Here is a 19849-nt window from a genome sequence, read left to right as displayed (position 1 = left end):
AGATGCTAGTTCTCCTCCATTGTTACATTGTATCATGTTTGTTACATTAGTCCAGGATGTTTGTGCTGGGAATGTTACTGTGTAACAACCTGAGAGCGCCTTTAACTCTTTCCTACCCTTGAATGCTGGGATGGTCATAGGTAGGAGTTCTGCCTTGTTCTCAAGCATTTTTGTGGTTAGGAGTCCTCCCTATGTGGTTTTATGGTCCTGTATTCATGTGGCTTAAGAGGGATCTCCAGGATAGAGAATACTTTCAGGTGACTCAGTGTTGACAATGAGGTCTATGGGGGCAGATGTACTGGAGGCTGTGTGATATATGTTACGTAACCCGCATCCTAGATCTCTCCAGCGGCAGTGCTGATGTATTCATTTAGGAGCCCCCTTCCTTGACAAGTTGTTGTCCGTTTTTTCCATATTCCATGATCACTGCTATACTCTAAATAAATTCCAGAGCATCTTCTACCAACGATCAGTGAAAACCACGGACACAACGTGTTGTGTCCATGGTTTACACTGACCCACGGACTGTAACGTGCTTGAGGGATCCATGATCGTGGACAAAAATAAGGTATTCTCCTGTGGTGCCACAACCTCTGATGTGTGATTCACATTATGGGATTCACGTCCCCACTAGTGTTTTAAGTTCGGCGTCTAAAGTTCGGTTTCGGGTTATCGAAGTATCCGGTTATGGATTCTAAATTCCGTTATGGTCCATGGTAGCAAAATCCATAACGCAATTCTTTGATAACCCGAACCCAAACTTTAGACGCCGAACTTACAACACAAGTTCGCTCAACACCCATCCCTAGTAGTGTTGAGCAAACTTGTGTTTTAAGTTCGGCGTCTAAAGTTCGGTTTCGGGTTATCGAAGTATCCCGTTATGGATTCTAAATTGCGTTATGGTCCGTGGTAGCAGAATCCATAACGCGATTCTTCGATTTTAGACGCCCAACTTAAAACACAAGTTCGCTCAACACTAATCCCTAGTTTGAATTTGATGGACTTACTATGTAATTCGCACTTCAAAGTCCATGGGTATGTATGCGGTCCAGGGAGACCACGGACAGCACACGTATGTATGAATCACTGCCGTGTGAATGAGGCCTAACATAGCACAGCTAGGACCTGGATGCCATATGGGAATGATTAATGTAAAGTTTCTGATCTCAGATATGGAGGAGATGTACTCAAGGAATGAAAGCCAAATCAGATGTGAGACAACATAAATTCTCTGCCGCTCAACTAGAGGTCCATCAGCTCTTAGGGTAGGCTCAAACATCAGATTTTGACGACCATGTCCAAATCTACTTTCTTGCCCCGCTGTGGTTTTTCATTTTCGGTGCAGAATCCTCTGTGTGAACATTGCAATAGCTGCTCTTCTTTCACAGAATATAGGCTTCCATAAAACCAGCCTGTATTCTGCTGATGTGAATTCAGTGCAGCTGCTCTTCAATAACCCAATTTTCATGGTCACCTAAGGATATTAGACATTTATGTTCAGCCATAGATTTAGTAGGGACGAATCTTCCCTTTAAAGTAACACCCTAGCTTTAGGCTACTCTCGTCTGTAGACTAGAGTCCATTCATAACCATGAATTAGTTGTCAGTCTGTGTCTGCTGGGCGACCTACAGGAACATGGCCTAAAAGTCCATCTTGTTAATTGGGTTCTGATGAAATTGGCCATACCATGTAGCTCCAGGGGCACCTAGGGTACTATGATTCTGTGTAATAACCATGCAAATGGATATAAAAATCCATTATGTTATCATGTATCATGGTTAAAGGGGTTCTCCGGTAACATACACAAAAGAAACGATAACATTGCACTAGATGTGTTTGGGACCAGAACGAGCAGCAGTATTATACTGCAAGAAAAATCATGATACAACTTTTATACTTCTCCTTCCTGCTGGATCCACTTCAGGCTTTGGCTGAAAATGTGCTTCAAAACCTATCCTTAGACCTAAATGACTCTCAAAGGAATCATTACGGAATTAGAAATCTCCGTCCAGGGGCTGCACATTTTTACATTCTGCAGATGCAAGTTGCTCGAGCTGTGGAGTTGGTTGGATCTTACATAGATCATTCCTGCCAGGTTCCTAATGTAGATCATTTATCCCACCACGCACCCAGAAGACTATCTGAGGAATGCTGTGCATTATGGGCCAAGATCTGAAGACCACAAAATACTGATGTTTCTCATTCTGACACGTGTGAGCGCAGGCGGATCGTGTCATGAGAGGTCTATTGTTTGATTTTTAAGGAACAAGAACATTTTGACCTCAGAATCCTTGGCTGGAGACTATATTGGGCTTGCTCACTGTTCAGAGTGGAGGCGGCCATATTGTGTACTGAGCCAAGCCCCTTGTGTCTGTATGTATATAGATGAGCTCTGTGGTCAAACTGTCCTCCTTGGATTAATTACAATGAAGAAGATGGCCTATTGAGATCAGAGGTTCCTCAAGCGAAAGGCTGTGTCCTTCTTATGGGACCTCCGACTCCCTGGTCCTTGAGCAAATGGCAGATCATGCCATACACATGTAGTTTCAGCAGACAGTGGGTAACCTTTTTCAACACATTTTCCAGTTGGGAATGATCATTCCTGCAGTTTTATCAAACAAGAGTTGGCTGAAATTGCCCAACTTTTATCTCTGGCCACCTCTGGCAACGGTTTATCCCTTGCAAAGACAAACGGATGGTGCATGTCGAAATCAACAAGCCCAACCATCAAGAGATAGTTGTCGCACCCCATATACATTAGAAGGTAGTCCTGCCAAAATCAGCTTGTTTGGCCGACTTCCATATAACATGTATGGCCACCTTAAGACCTTCATGGCTCGCGTTGAGCATTGATGGGCATTGGGCACCTGTGTAATGTCCAGGCATGCCGCATCTTCCAAAGCAAGAGCCAATGCTCCATGTTTCCTAATAGAATGGTGACCTAGAAATGTTTAGCACATCTGATAATTGTTCCCCCTTTGTCCCCATGGCTGCTCAAATTAGAGTGGTCAATGGACTAGAAGTAGCATGCGACCAAAGACACAAAATGTGAGTGTGGCAGTTGACGCCATTGACAAACTTTACATGCAATGCTGTGTTACTTTAATGCTGCACGACACATGCCATAATGTAGCTTAACCCTTATGGTGGCCAACAAATCTGTGGGTCTAGGTCCAGCTAGGTTTTATTTAGATGGTGGAGAGTTAACCGAGAAGCAATGTCAATGTGTCCCATCATTAGAGGGTCTCTGGTATAAAAGTATGTGACATTTCTAGGGTCCTGTGTCTTCTGACCCATGTAGTATTATGTTTCTCCCTGGCTGTGTGACCGGGATAGTATGTAAAACCTGCATGATCTGATATGACATCCCTCAGGGAGGAAAGGACCCTGCGGCAGAAGAAGCATGCAGGGTCGTTTTCTCAGGAATGTCACCTTTTGCTGTCATGGACTTAGTAAACAGGTCTTCAAAGAGAACAGAGGCGGCTGGGGGGCTTCACAGGGCGGGATGGGAGCAGAGGCCACCTGAGGGGTTTGGCACTTGTAGGACAAAGATCTTGGCATTAAAAACTCAGGATATTAAAGTCTTCTCCTGCCACTTCACAGAACAGTGGCGGAAGCAATCTGAGTACAAATATGACAATTCATTTTACAAGATGGACATTTTGCCACCCGTACAAAAACTGCTTAACCATTTCCTGCCCAGTAGGAGAATAAAATATGGTGTCCAGCACAGAAGATCAGATATGTTGTAGATCACAAGTTGCGTGCTGCGGCCTTTTCCTTCCTTCCTTTGGCTGATATTTTTTATCATGTGCTTTTTTAGACTGTTATCAGAATTTATGGACAGAAGGACCCGGGCTCTATGTTGGCCGCACCCCATGGGGATGAACGGTGAAGGCAGTTTGCGCCTGCAGCATCATTTTTCTCTGTCATAAATAGCTATCCTCAGGGTAGGTCATCAATATGAGATGGCAGGAGTCTGGCACCCGGCACCCCTGCCGATCAGCTGTTTCAGTAAGCCACGGCGTGAGCTCAGGTGGGCACTGAGGACTGCTTGCAGCTCACCATTGGATAGAGGCTGTGCTTAAATGAGACTACACAACCAATCAGATTCCATCGTCCATTTTCCAAAGGAGATCTGCAAAATGGAAGGTGAAACCTGATTGGTTGCCATGGACAACTCTATGGACCAGTTTTCCTTTATACCAGTTTTGATAAATCCCCCCCCCTATAGTTTCAGGATGGTCTATCACATTTCATAAATTGACTCCCATTGATTCAACACTAAGGCCTTGTTCACATTTCCGTGTCAGTTTGCCATCCGTGGAAAATCTATCCGTGTTTCATTTTTGAAGATGAAGTCTGTGAAGAATCCGTGTTTGGTCCGTGTGTCCATTTCATCCATATTCTAATTTCCAGAGCATCTCCTACCAATAGTCAGTGCAACACTGAGAGAACATGGATGTCACCCGCGTTGTGTCAGTGGTTTTACATGGACCGATAGACTTCAATGGGCGTGTTTGGTCCATATCACAGACCAAAATGCCTCATGCTCTCTTGACCAGGGGTCAGTGAAGAACTACTGATGTGTGAACAAACACATTAAAATCAATCAGTATGTGTGTGAAGGACATGGAGAGCTCACGGTGAATCACTGACGTGTGAATCAGGCCTGATCCTCACAGGTCCTGCATATCCAGATCTAGGTTGTAGTATTATTATTATAATTATTATTCATTATTAAAACGCCATTCATTCCATAGCGATGTACATATGAGAAGAGGTATACATACATAATACAGATAATTGCTCTAATCATAAACAAGACGAGTTCTTAGAAGAGCAGAGCAAGTATGCATGCTGGGAGTTGTAGTTTCACAACAGCTGGAGTGCCAGGGGTTGACTACCCCTGATCTACACGGTATGGGAGAAGGACACAGTAGGTGCGGGTTGAGTTGGTCATGGCGGTATAGAGGCAGCAGGGTCACTGGTTGTAGGCTTGTCTGAAGAGGTGGGTTTTCAGGTTTCTTTTGAAGGATTCCACTGTAGGTGAGAGTCTGATATGTTGGGGCAGCGAGTTCCAGAGTATGGGGGATGCACGGGAGAAATCTTGGAGGCGATTGTGGGAAGAGGTGATAAGAGGAGAGGATAGAAGGAGGTCTTGTGAGGATCGGAGAGTGCGTGTGGGGATGTATCGGGAGAGTAGCTCAGAGATGTAGGGAGGGGACAGGCTATGGACGGCCTTGTATGTATTTGTTAATACTTTGAAGTGAATTCGCTGGGCAATGGGGAGCCAGTGAAGGGATTGGCAGAGGAGTAATAGGGTGAGAGATGGATTAGTCTGGCAGCAGATTTGAGGACATATTGGAGGGGTGCGAGAGTGCTAGATGGAAGGCCACAGAGGAGAGTGTTGCAGTAGTCTAGGCGGGAGATGATGAGGGCATGTACAAGCATTTTCACAGATTCAAAGTTGAGGAAAGCGCGGATGCGGGAGATGTTTTTGAGTTGGAGGCGGCAGGTGGTGGAAAGGGCTTGGATGTGCGGTCGGAAGGAAAGGGCGGAATCCAAGGTCACTCCAAGGCAGCAGACTTGGTTGACCGGGGAGAGAGTGCAGCCATTGATCGTGATAGATAGGTCTGTTGGGGGGGGGGGGGGGGGGGTTGAGCAAGATGGGGGAAAGATGATGAATTCTTTTTTATCCATGTTAAGTTTTAGAAAGCGAAAGGTGAAGAAGGATGATGTAGAAGATAGACATTGTGGGATTCTTGATAGTAAGGAGGTAGATTTGTTGTGTGTCGTCAGCATAAGAGTGATACTGAAAGCCATGGGACTCTATGAGATGTCCCAGGCCAAAAGTGTAGATAGAGAAGAGCAGGGGTCCTAGGACAGAGCCTTGCAGGACACCAACAGAAAGGAGAATAAGACAAGGAGGTGGTGCGGGAGTGGGAGACGCTAAACGTCCGGTCTATGAGGTATGATGTGATCCAGGAGAGGGCCAAGAGATGAGAGAGTTTGCAACAGAAGGGAGTGGTCAACAGTGTCGAAGGCAGAGGACAGGTCAAGGAGAAGGAGGACAGAGTATTGTTTCTTGGTTTTGGCTGTTAGTAGGTCATTGGTGACTTTGGTAAGGGCAGTCTCAGTCGAGTGGTGGGGTTGGAAGCCAGATTGTAGGCGGTCAAAGAGGGAGCAGGAGGAGGGTTGAGAGGACAGTTCAGAATGGACATGTTGTTCAAGTAGCTTTGAGGCATACGGAAGAAGTGATATGGGGCGATAACTGTACAAAGAAGATGGGTCAAGTGAAGGCTTTTTGAGGATGGGTGTGATGGTAGCATGTTTAAAAGCAGAGGGGAAGACACCAGGTTAGTTATAGGTTGAAGAGATGAGTTAGGGCTGGGATAAACACTGTGGTGAGGTTAGGGATGAGGTGGGATGGGATTGGGTCAAGAGCACAGGTGGTCAGATGTGATCTGGAGAGTAGAGTGGAGAGTTTTTCTTATGTAATAGTGGAGAAGCTGGTTTTGGGAGAAGAGGACCGAGCAGTTGTGTAGAGGGTCTGTGTGGACTGTGTAGTGAAGCTTTCTCTGATGTTGACTATCTTTTGTGTGAAGTATTTGTAAAAGTCCTCAGCTGAGAAGAGAGGAGAGGGTGGGGGCGCTGGGGGAGATTACAATCTATGTAGTATGTGTACTACCCTCATTTTATTTTGGCTGGACCATTGTACAGAACACAGTACAGACCTTTTTGGTCACCCCTGATTCCCCTAGATTTTATTTTTTTATTTTGACTCAGCAATCCTGACCCACAGAGTCAATGCCCTCCATATTGTTGTTGACACCCAGAAGTCACAAGAAAAATCTAAAGTGTCCTGACATCTCATTCTGGGAATAGCTGTGAGTTGCTGATCATAATTGCTGCATTTAGCTGCTCTGTGAATGGAGTTTTCAGCTTTCTGTATTTGTCCACTGTTCTCCTTGGATTATACGACTTGTTTGTGTGACTTGATGAAAGGCTTGTTGTATTTGATGTGCAGTGTCTGCTGATCACATCTGGTTTTCAGATCTGTCCTCCAGAACCCCCTAAAAAGCATTCCTCGTTAATGACAACCAGAAGGGCTGGTGACGGATGAGGCTGGAGACCATGCACATTGAATTATATAGGCTGAACTCGCCAATTTTGCCAGGTGGACCATCTGATGTATATGCAGGCTCTCCCCCAGTGGGCTTTCTGGATATCAGCATCTGTCAGAGGTGTCAACTGCGAGGGGTTGTCCATGCTACTGCCAAAGATTCCCATACCCTGACAATTTTACACTTGCGCTGCTTCTGCGCTTGAGCTGCCACTCGGAGAGGCGATGCAGGCGCAATGTCCATCCCTGTCAGTCAAGTGGCAGAGGGGAGCTTCGGCAGCAGTGGGGACAGCCTCTCACAGCGGAAGAACTCGCTATGAACAAATTAATTAGTAGAAATCAATTTGCTCATCACTACCCAGCATCCATGTGTTAGGAGGAGGCACGAGGAATAGCTGTTGGTCCATTGCCAACCTTAGTTTGCAGATCTAGACAATTCTAGCTGTATTAGGAATCCTGGACAACCACAATATGGTCCGAGGGTGTCTTTCAAGGCTCTGTCCTAGGACCCCTGCTCTTCTTAATCTACACCTTCAACCTAGGACAGGTCATAGAGTCCCATGGTTTTCAGTATCACTTTTATCCTGATGACACGCAAATGTATTTCTCTGGTCCAGATATCGCCACCTTACTATCCAGAATCCCACAATACCTATCCTCTATAGCCTCCTTCTTCTCCTCTTGCTTTCTAAAACCTAACATGGATAAAACAAAATTTATCACTTTTCCTCCATCTCACTCAGCCCCGTCATCAGAACTATCATAGTCAATGGGTGTACACTCTTCGATAACCTTTGATTCTGCTCTGTCCTTCAAACCACACATCCAATGGCTTTCCACCTCTTGCCGCCTCCAACTCAAAAATATCTCTCTGATCCGCACATTCCTCAATCCAAGGGTGCAAAAATGCTAGTGCATGCCCTCATCATCTCCCGCCTAGACTACTGTAACATCCTCCTCTATGGACCCCCATCTAGCACTCTTGCACTCCTCCAATCCATCCTCAACTCTGGCACCCGACCTACCTCTCCCCCTGTTACTCTCCCGTCTCTTATCTCTGCCAATCCCTTCACTGGCTCCCTGTTGCCCAGCAAATCCAATACAGGACCCTAACTATGACATACAAGACCGTCCACAACCTGTCCCCTCCATACACCTGTGTACAACAAGCAATCTCCAATCTTAACAAGACCTCCTTCTCTACGCTTATTTTCTCTTCCCACAATCGCTTTCAAGATTTCTCCCGTGCATCCCCCATACTCTGGAATTCTCTACCGCAACATATCAGATGCTCACCTACCGAGAAACCTTCAAGAGAAACCTGAAAACCCACCTCGTCAGACAAACCTACAACCTACAGTAACCCTGCTGCGACTATACCGCCATGATGACCAGCTTCACCTAATGTATCCATCTTCCATCCCTTGTAGATTGTAGGCCCTTTTCATATGTGCAATGAATTGCGCTATAATAATAATAATAATTTCTACTAATGACCACAAGCCCATGTTGGAAAAATGGCCAAGTCAGAGCTGAAGTGAATGGAGTCTACTAGGAGTTGTAGTTTCACAACAACATGCGTGACCCCTACAGTACAACAACAGTGCCCATTCATTCCCCTAGAGAAAGCTGGACGGGCAGCACCACTAGTGAATGGCAGCTGTGCCAAGCCCTGGCGACTTAGGGTCCTTTTCCGCGTCCAAGTTGAGGGTGGAGTATATTGGTGCCATATGGCACAAGGCAGTCTTTTCTTCTCATCACTCATGTTCCCTCCTGCAAGCAAACAGTGGCCCCAGTTTCTCAGGAAGATAATTAGGCAGTCATCATAACGAACCCATCCTCTTGTTAATTGACCTGTAGGCGGATATCCAGGTACTTCTTACACAGCCGCCCTTCATATCGCACTGATGTGTCACTCCGATGAGGACTGACCCTCCAATTACCATGGTAGATACTGAGGCCTGACGCCTTCTCCAAAAATGATTGGATTTATTTAATTGATCTCTTTATTACCTGTCATTCGCGGCTAATTCTTGAGATGCACGTGGAAATTCAGTCGTGTGAATTCATGATGACAGATTCTGGGCGTTCCCTCTCCGGGGAGAATATTCTAAACTCCTCGCTTTGTCCTTTCAGTGGCTCTGGGCACGTTCAGACTTGGTCAGGAATTCTGCTGATAATCAGGGAAAGAAGAAGTTCTGCTGGATGAGCCGAAACCAGTGACGTCGCTTGTCAGAAATATATTTATTATTTGGCCGAAAAAGAGCATTTTCTTTTACGTTTGGGATTGACGTGTACTCGGAGGTAAGTTTATATCGAGCAATCACTTCATTATTGTAAGATTGTAAAAATGTGGATTTTGACCTCTGCAGCCTGATAGTATTCTTTGCAGATTATTTAGCAGATGCAGCGGTGCGTAATTTAAATCGGAAGCGTGCGAATGCATACTGCGGATCTCCCTTCAACCCTTTGCATTGGAGAGGTTATAGTCCACAGCCGTGTCCATTTTGCGTTCCGCAATATACGGATGCGGTCGGTGTGCCGTCCTTATTCCTTTTGCCAACCCATTGAGTTCAGTAGGTCCACGGTCTGCCTTTTGCGGACATATTCTGTCTTTTGAGGAACGGACATACGGATGCGGAAAGCACACGGATGATCTGTATGTCAGTTCCGCCAAAAGATAGAACATGTTCTATACTTGGCCGCAAAATGCGGACTATGGACCCATTGGAAGCCAATGGGTCTGCAAAAAATGCGGATGTGACACGGACGGTATCCATAATTTGCGGATACGCAATTTGCAAAGCACAAAATACATACAGTCATGTGAAAAAATTAGGACACCCTTTGAAAGCATGTGGTTTTTTGTAACATTTTTTATAAAAGGTTATTTCATCTCCGTTTCAACAATACAGAGAGATTAAAGTAATCCGACTAAACAAAGAAAACTGAAGAAAAGTCTTTTCAAGATCTTCTGTAAATGTCATTCTACAAAAATGCCTATTCTAACTGAGGAAAAAGATAGGACACCCTTGCCCCTAATAGCGAGTGTTACCTCCTTTGGCTGAAATAACTGCAGTGAGACGGTTCTTGTAGCCATCTACCAGTCTTCGACATCGGTCTGAGGAAATTTTACCCCACTCCTCAATGCAGAACTTTTTCAGCTGTGAGATGTTTGAGGGGTTTCTTGCACGTACAGCCCTTTTCAAGTCACCCCACAGCATCTCAATGGGATTCAAATCTGGACTTTGACTTGGCCATTCCAGGACTCTCCATTTCTTCTTTTTCAGCCAATCTTTGGTTGATTTACTAGTATGTTTTGGGTCATTGTCATGTTGCATGGTCCAGTTCCGCTTCAGCTTTAATTTTCTAACTGATGGTCTCACATGTTCTTCAAGCACCTTCTGATACACAGTAGAATTCATCGTGGATTCTATGATGGTGAGCTGACCAGGTCCTGCTGCAGCAAAGCAGCCCCAAACCATGACACTTCCACCTCCATGCTTCACAGTTGGTATGAGGTTCTTTTCTTGGAATGCTGTGTTTGGTTTACGCCAAACATGTCCTCTGCTGTTGTGTCCAAATAATTCAATTTTGGACTCATCTGTCCAAAGAACATTATTCCAGAAGTCCTGGTCTTTGTCAACTTTATCTCTGGCAAATGTCAGTCTGGCCTCGATGTTTCTCTTGGAAAGCAAAGGTTTCCTCCTTGCACACCTCCCATGCAAGTTAAACTTGTACAGTCTCTTTCTGATTGTAGAGGCATGTACTTCTACATCAACAGTAGCCAGAGCCTGCTGTAGTTCTCGAGATGACACTTTAGGGTTTTTGGACACCTCTTTTAGCATCTTGCGGTCTGCTCTTGGGGTGAACTTGCTGGGGCGACCAGTCCTGGGCATGTTGGCAGTTGTTTTGAAAGCCCTCCACTTGTAGACTATCTTCCGGACAGTGGAATGGCTGATTTCAAAATCTTTTGAGATCTTTTTAAATCCCTTCCCAGACTCATAGGCTGCTACAATCTTTTTTCTGAAGTCCTCTGACAGCTCTTTTGCTCTCACCATGGTGCTCACTCTCACTTCAACAGTCAGGAGCACACCAAACTAAATGTCTGAGGTTTAAATAGGGCAAGCCTCATTCAACATGCAGAGTAACGATCTACTAATTATGTGCACCTGGTGTGATATACCTGTGTGAGATCTGAGCCAATTTAAGAGGGAATACATGTGAGGGTGTCCTATCTTTTTCCTCAGTTAGAATAGGCATTTTTGTAGAATGACATTTACAGAAGATCTTGAAAAGACTTTTCTTCAGTTTTCTTTGTTTAGTTGGATTACTTTAATCTCTCTGTATTGTTGAAACGGAGATGAAATAACCTTTTATTAAAAATGTTACAAAAAACCACATGCTTTCAAAGGGTGTCCTAATTTTTTCACATGACTGTACAGCCATGTGCTTGAGGCTTTATTCATGCGGTTTCGGCTGTGGTTTGCTCTGCAGGAGGCTTTTCTGCTGCATTTTACCTCCTGTGTGGATGTAGCCTTAAGTGGTGTAAATTTCTGTGTACCGTGTACGAAGAATGCATAGCGGCAAATCCGCGCATAATCGTCAACGTGTATTTAGTCAACATCTGCAATATAATCCGCAAGCAACCCAGATTTGTCTTGGTGATTCCCCGCAGAAACAGAGAAGGGGCCATCTTTGTGCACAGGGTCCTCAGGAGTCTTCACCAATGGTGGATGTCAGGGAAGATAAGCATCAGGTAGATACATTTCAACATGACTGATCCTTTTGTTCTCAAGGACAAAAGCCGCCACCTGAGGTGTCTGGCCCAAATCCATTCAGGACCTGCTTGATCCAAACAGAGCGTGTATCAAGAGGTCAGCAGTGATAAGTCACATAGTTAATACAGTTGAAAAAAGACAAACGTCCATCAAGTTCAACCAAGGGATAGGTGGGGACGCGAATCCCAGAAGGAAATGAAACTAAGATTTCTACACGTTTTCATAATCATTAATGTTTTTAACTTTTAAGAATTCGTCTAAACCCTTTTTGAAACTGTCCACTGTTCCTGCCGTGACCACGTCCTGAGGAAGTCTATTCCACAGCTTCATCTCAGTTCTTACAGTAAAGAAGCTTTGACGCTTTTGGAGACTGAACTTTTTCTTCTCCAGTCGGAGGCAGCTCCCTCTTGTCTTTTGAGCACATTTTACATGGAACAGCTTTTCGCCGTATTTTTTGTATGGCCCATTTATATACTTGTACAGGTTAATCATGTCCCCCCTTAGACGTCTCTTCTCAAGACTAAATAAATTCAATTCTTTTAATCTTTCTTCATCACTAAGAACCTCCATGGCCCTTATCATTTTAGTTGCTCTCCTCTGTACTTTTTCCAGCTGCAGTGCATCCTTTCTATGTACTTCTATGTATGAATAGGCATTCAGCCAACAGCCATTCAAGGTGAACGGGTGGCCATAATCTTGTACGCCAGGTTCGTGTTTTGGCTTCATACACCATTTGATGACTGTAAGGTTTAGGTCACAGCCTCTTTTAGAAGATTTTTTTCTTTGGGTGTGCGCTACTGTTTTCGGGTGGCAGATGTTTATCTTTTTCTTTACGTGTAAATCCGCCGTAACGGAGATGATCATGAGAAGTATGTTGCTTGTGTTGTACAAGTGGTGATGAATCGCATGTCCACTGTCATGGAACGTGTTCTTCTGGTTGGGTCACCTGTTTCGTCTGAAAGTCATATAGTCCATAGTATGATTCAGGGTCGAGGTAATATTTAAAATTTCTCTTCTGTAGAATTTCTGCTGAAAACCCTAACAGAACGGACTGATAAGTAAAAATTAAAAAGTACTAAAAATATATATAAAATAAATAAATTATTGTCTATAGGTCCAGCATTTGGAGACTACGGTATTACCGGAAGGTTATAAGGAATGAAGTGCGTGGTCCTTTGTAAGGACAGGATGACACCGGGATGAGTCACTCACCACTTTTCTTAATCCTTATACCTCCGCTGTGACATTACTGATCCTTCCCCCCAGGTGGTCACCCGCTCAGACCGTCTCTGTCCTCTGATGTCGCCACCATTTCTTAGAACTGACGTTTTTTTTTCCGCGGCTTATAAGATCCAGCTCTTCTGCCATCAGCAGCTCCTCCGCCATCGCTTCTTATTATTCCAGTCTGCTCGAGGTTCGGCCTGAAGTGCTGTCATTACACAGCCGGCAGTCACCTAGGTCAGAAGTAACTGCATTATATTCTAGCTAAAGATGGCTGCTCTGTGGAACGAGTGATAAATGTAGTTAACAAGGCTGTCCAGGATTAAAAAACAATGGCTGCCTTCTTCAAGAAACAGCACCGACGGCGCTATTGAAATGAATGGGGCTGATGCAATACCACGCACAACCTGTGAACAAAGTTGCTTTTTATTTTTACTGCTAAAAACAACATTAAAAGGGCTTTTGGCTTTTTGCATGTCACATGTTTTTTTATAGTGTTTTTATATTAAACCAGTTTTTTTTCCCCATAGAAAATAGATAGACAAACGCCATTGCTTCAAAATGCGTAAAATAAACTAAAAAAAACATAAAAATGCCCCCTCAGGCAAAAGAAAAAAAAATTGGTTGTTTATATGTTTTTTCAGCAAGAAACGCAAAAAAAAAACACAAAAATGTTGAAAAACACAGCAAAAAACCTATGCGAGAATCCACCAGTCGTCAGTATATGTAGCCAGGATCAGTGATGGTCAGTGCGGGCTGCCATCTTTAGTAAGGTAGACTTTACCCGTCTGGCGATGCACAGGTAAGCCCTTACCTGTGCCGCGAGCTGGTCTGAAATCATATGCGGTCACCGGCAGCAGAAAGTTCCGAGAAACGCCGCCGGGGGCCTTCATTGGGCTGTTCTTGGAACGGGTGAGTCTACCTTACTAAAGATGGCAGCCCGCACGTGTTCGCTGGCGAACACTGCGAACTGACCATCACTGGCCAGGACAACCCCTTTAAAAGACTGGAGGAGGATGAATGGTTGGCTCCAAAAATAAGTATTGCAGTATTAAATTAATCAGCTCTACCCTATAAAAAGCCCACAAAAAACCCTAAAAAAAGTGAGCAATTTGAAAACAAAATTTGATCAGCGTTTTTGTAGCATTTTTTTGGCGTTTTGTCCGTATTTGAGGTGTTTGAGCACCTGCCTTTTTTTTTAGTTGCGTGTTTTCCATGACTAGCCTATTTTTAGGAAAGTATTTGCCCCCCCCCCCCCGACTTAAAATAAATGCCATAAAAAAAAAACTATTTGAATTGTGCATGTCGTTTTTTGAAGCTGCAAAAAAAAAAAAAAAAAAAAATGAGGTCTATGGGAGAAAACTGCGATATGACATATTCTGTCTTTTGAGGAACGGACATACGGATGCGGAAAGCACACGGATGATCTGTATGTCAGTTCCGCCAAAAGATAGAACATGTTCTATACTTGGCCGCAAAATGCGGACTATGGACCCATTGGAAGTCAATGGGTCTGCAAAAAATGCGGATGTGACACGGACGGTATCCATAATTTGCAGATACGCAATTTGCAAAGCACAAAATACATACAGCCGTGTGCATGAGGCTTTATTCATGCGGTTTTGGCTGTGGTTTGCTCTGCAGGAGGCTTTTCTGCTGCATTTTACCTCCTGTGTGGATGTAGCCTTAAGTGGTGCAAATTTCTGTGTACCGTCAACGTGTATTTACACCAGAGCGGGAGTCAACATCTGCAATATAATCCGCCAGCAACCCAGATTTGTCTTGGTGATTTCCCCGCAGAAACAGAGAAGGGGCCATCTTTGTGCACAGGGTCCTCAGGAGTCTTCACCAATGGTGGATGTCAGGGGAGATAAGCATCAGGTAGATACATTTCAACATGACTGATCCTTTTGTTCTCAAGGACAAAAGCCGCCACCTGAGGTGTCTGGCCCAAATCCATTCAGGACCTGCTTGATCCAAACAGAGCGTGTATCAAGAGGTCAGGAGTGATAAGTCACATAGTTAATACAGTTGAAAAAAGACAAACGTCCATCAAGTTCAACCAAGGGAAAAGGTGGGGACGCGAATCCCAGAAGGAAATGAAACTAAGATTTCTACACGTTTTCATAATCATTAATGTTTTTAACTTTTAAGAATTCGTCTAAACCCTTTTTGAAACTGTCCACTGTTCCTGCCGTGACCACGTCCTGAGGAAGTCTATTCCACAGCTTCATCTCAGTTCTTACAGTAAAGAAGCTTTGACGCTTTTGGAGACTGAACTTTTTCTTCTCCAGTCGGAGGCAGCGCCCCCTTGTCTTTTGAGCACATTTTACATGGAACAGCTTTTCGCCGTATTTTTTGTATGGCCCATTTATATACTTGTACAGGTTAATCATGTCCCCCCTTAGACGTCTCTTCTCAATACTAAATAAATTCAATTCTTTTTTAATCTTTCTTCATCACTAAGAACCTCCATGGCCCTTATCATTTTAGTTGCTCTCCTCTGTACTTTTTCCAGCTGCAGTGCATCCTTTCTTTGTACTTCTATGTATAAATAGGCATTCAGCCAACAGCCATTCAAGGTGAACGGGCGGCCATAATCTCGGAAAAATCAAGATCTTGTACGCCAGGTTCGTGTTTTGGTGCTGAGAGGTCTTATCAGCTTCATACACCATTTGATGACTGTAAGGTTTAGGTCACAGCCTCTTTAAGAAGATTTTTTCTTTGGGAGTGCGCTACTGTTTTCGGGTGGCAGATGTTTATCTTTTTCTTTCCGTGTAAATCCGCCGTCACGGGGATGATCATGAGAAGTATGTTGCTTGTGTTGTACAAGTGGTGATGAATCGCATGTCCACTGTCATGGAACGTGTTCTTCTGGTTGGGTCACCTGTTTCGTCTGAAAGTCATATAGTCCATAGTATGATTCAGGGTCGAGGTAACCTGACACTGAAAAAACTAATATTTAAAATTTCTCTTCTGTAGAATTTCTGCTGAAAACCCTAACAGAACGGACTGATAAGTATTAAGGCTGATTTCAGCCTGTATTTGTGGGCAGGGCGTAGCTCCCTATATATGCCTGCCAAGGTCTCCCCTCAGGTGGTGTGTCTCACTTACGTTCGTAGGAAGAGCCACATCTAGCCGTCTAAGCAAGCTTCTCGTTTCTCTCTCTCGTCCAGAGTGATTTGCTGCACGGTGCTACATTCCGGTGAGAAGTCTTTCTCCTCAAAGTAAGTTTATGGAGCGTGATACTCCCGTACGTCCACCAGCAGTGCTTCCCTAAAATCACCTTGCGGTCCAAGGCGGAACGCATGTACTTCCGCCCGCCTCCTGTACGCGCACAGCCGGCAGCAGCGCTTCCCTCGAGGCGTCTTGCGGTCCAAGGTGGAACGCACCTACTTCCGCCCGCCTCCTGTACGCACACAGCCGGCAGCAGCGCTCCCCTCGAGGCGTCTTGCGGTCCAAGGTGGAACGCACCTACTTCCGCCTGCCCCATTCAGCCTCCCCAGGCAGAGCACAGACCGTTCCCACACACTCACCCGCCGGAGCCGCACCGGAGTCCTCCTTCCCTAGCATGAGGTATCGCTGTATGACTGCAGTGGGTGGCACTGGACTCATAGCGTTCCATCAGGGTCTTGTCGTGGCCCACATGGTGACACGGCCAGGCACACAGAAGATGGGTCACATCCACATGCGGCGAGGTTCTGGTAGGTTGCCGTTCCAAACTGGTCACTCACTCAGATATTTTCAGGCATGTCAGTTTGTCTGTTCAGATGAATGAGGTCTGAGAAGAGTTTGTCTCCAGCAGGTCCAGCCCCGTGCCCCCACTCCCTGCAGTTGCCCAGCACACCCCGCATGTCACTCTGGTTCCATCTTCATGTCGCATGTATCCTGGATCGTCCAGGCTCAGTGCCAGCGTTGTATGTCACCTGGATCGTCCAGGCCATGTTCCATGCTGTATGTCACCTGGATCGTCCAGGCCCTGGTCTCATGTTGTATGTCACCTGGATCGTCCAGGCCTAGTCCAATGTCGTATGTTACCTGGATCATCCAGGCCCTGGTCTCATGTTGTATGTTACCTGGATCGTCCAGGCCTAGTCCAATGTTGTATGTCACCTGGATCGTCCAGGCCTAGTCCATTGCTGTATGTTACCTGGATCGTCCAGGCCAGTCCAATGTTGTATGTCACCTGGATCGTCCAGGCCCTGGTTTCATGTTGTATGTTACCTGGATCGTCCAGGCCCTGGTCTCATGTTGTATGTCACCTGGATCGTCCAGGCCTAGTCCATTGTTGTATGTTACCTGGATCGTCCAGGCCAGTCCAATGTTGTATGTCACCTGGATCGTCCAGGCCTAGTCCAATGTCGTATGTTACCTGGATCGTCCAGGCCCTGGTCTCATGTTGTATGTTACCTGGATCGTCCAGGCCTAGTCTAATGTTGTATGTCACCTGGATCGTCCAGGCCAGTCCAATGTTGTATGTCACCTGGATCGTCCAGGCCTAGTCCAATGTCGTATGTTACCTGGATCGTCCAGGCCCTGGTCTCATGTTGTATGTTACCTGGATCGTCCAGGCCTAGTCTAATGTTGTATGTCACCTGGATCGTCCAGGCCAGTCCAATGTTGTATGTCACCTGGATCGTCCAGGCCCTGGTCTCATGTTGTATGTTACCTGGATCGTCCAGGCCTAGTCCAATGTTGTATGTCACCTGGATCGTCCAGGCCCTGGTCTCATGTTGTATGTTACCTGGACCGTCCAGGCCAGTCCATTGTTGTATGTTACCTGGATCGTCCAGGCCCAGTCCAATGTTGTATGTCACCTGGATCGTCCAGGCCACGCTTCACGTCGTAGGTCACCTGGATCGTCCAGGCCATGGTCTAGTGTCGCATGTTTCCTGGACCATCCAGGCACGTTCATGTAGGGTCACCTGGATCGTCCAGGACATGTCTCGCATGCGTACCTCCTGGATCGTCCAGGTCTAGTGTCAATGTTGTATGTCACCTGGATCGTCCAGGCCAAGTTCAATGTGGTATGTCACCCAGATCATCTGGGCTGTTCAATATAGTGTGCCACTGGGTTCGCCACACCCTGTCCTAGTCTGCATAGGCTCGGCTTCATGAGCCTTACGGACGTTCAAAGGGTCTCACGGTTCCCATCCTTTCTCACGGCTACGTCATTCAGTCTACTTAAATTTTCCCTCAGATTCCTAGAAGTGTTTCCAGCTGCTATAATTTCCAAGTAGAAAGTAGGCTAAAGTCCTGCAAGGTAAGATATTAGATACAAGAGTTATATCACTGGTAGGTTCTGTTCTTGCTTATTTCAGTCCGCATACCTTGCCTAGCTCTTATTGTTGGTTTTTCTGTCCGCGGCAATCCAGATCAAGTCATTCGTCAAAAGTCGGTTCAGCTTAAGGCGGGTCCAAGATGTCACAGGTGTCCGATTTAGAAGATAACGTCTCTTCCTTAGGCTCTGCAGTCTCAGGTCGGGTCACCAACAGATCCCTCCGGAGCTGGACCATTCCAAAGTTAATTGCTGAGCTGAATAGAAAAGGGATCCGGTATCCTGCATCTGCCAGAAAAGCAGAACTTTACAGAATTTTGATGTCTGAGGCTGGGCCCTCTGGGGAACAAACTTCCCTGTCATCGATTCAGCTCTCACTGTCCCAGCTCCAATCCTCCATCAGTGGTTTGGTCAGTTCGGTTTCGGACATCCAGTCCAGAGTCGACGTTCTGGAAGTCCAGCCCTCAACATCCGGTCAAAGTCAGGCTACCACATCATCCCTGGCCACCCCACAGTCTCTCCCAGGTATTCACATACCTACCCCCCAAATTGCCCCGTCCCACTTTCTGCCAGAGAATCTAAAAAAGGACATTGTGGCAGGGAAAGATATAAATCTAGCCTCCATCCTCATTGCATCCCATGATGTTCCAGAAAGTCGCGTGATTAACTGTGGGGACGTGTCCATAGTCATGAAAGCTAAAGATGCACGTCTCAACAGGAAGCTGACCATTCCGGAATTCGTGCTAGCTTTCAGCGTATATAGAGATGTGGTCTGTTCAGCCCAGCCAGACAGAAGGGAGGAACTGGACAGATATCTTTACCAGGTCACCGACATGGGTCAGAAATATGGTGGATCGGCATTTTACGATTACCACCGGTCCTTCTCCGCTAAAGCAGCAGCAGCACTTTCCCAATTCCAGTTTGTCACCAATTGGGCGGAGATGGACACCGAGCTATTTTGCCGGCACTTTGCAGGTCTCAGGGCCCCCACCTGCTCGAGCTGCCAATCCATATTTCATTTAACAGATTGGTGCCCGAACTCTAGCCCCGGCACGCCGCAAGGGGCGTGGCCCGGTCCCTCCGGTGCTCAGGGTAATCCCAGTTCAGTGGACAAACTAGGCCGGCCCATAATATACCTCGGCAAAAGCCAATTATGCAATAACTTTAACTTGGGAAGTTGTGCCTTCAATGCGTTTCGGGCCCTGCACATCTGTTCATTGTGTTTCAGAGCTCACCCACGTTCCTTGTGCCCTAGGAAAGCCTCAAAGCAGTTATGACTAACCGACATCAATGTCGAACTGCTGTCAAGTCTCCTCAAAAACCATCCTGATCGAGTCTTCACTGAATCCTTAATAGCTGGGTTCCACGAAGGGTTTCACACAGGGTTAGTCGCTCTTCCTCAAGCCAACTGGGAGGGTTCCAATTTACTGTCAGCCAGTCAT

The 19849-nt window shown here is 45.8% G+C and overlaps 1 protein-coding gene across 5 annotated transcripts in view; it reads left to right on the top strand.

The window, feature by feature from the left end:
• The window catches only part of LOC122921591 (death-associated protein kinase 2-like), a 69715-nt gene that overhangs the window by 603 nt on the left and 49263 nt on the right, over positions 1–19849 (top strand). For 3 of the 5 annotated variants that reach the window (XM_044271680.1, XM_044271679.1, XM_044271683.1), the window contains exon 2: positions 9264–9431. The exons of the other annotated variants lie outside the window; for them this stretch is intronic. The gene's annotated coding sequence lies outside the window, so the exon portion shown is untranslated. The remainder of the gene's footprint in view (positions 1–9263; positions 9432–19849) is intronic. 5 annotated transcript variants of the gene reach the window in all.

The sequence above is a fragment of the Bufo gargarizans genome, chromosome 11 (genome assembly GCF_014858855.1).
Source record: "Bufo gargarizans isolate SCDJY-AF-19 chromosome 11, ASM1485885v1, whole genome shotgun sequence".
Classification (NCBI taxonomy): Eukaryota; Metazoa; Chordata; class Amphibia; order Anura; family Bufonidae; genus Bufo; species Bufo gargarizans.
This window is presented reverse-complemented; position numbering and strand designations above follow the sequence as displayed.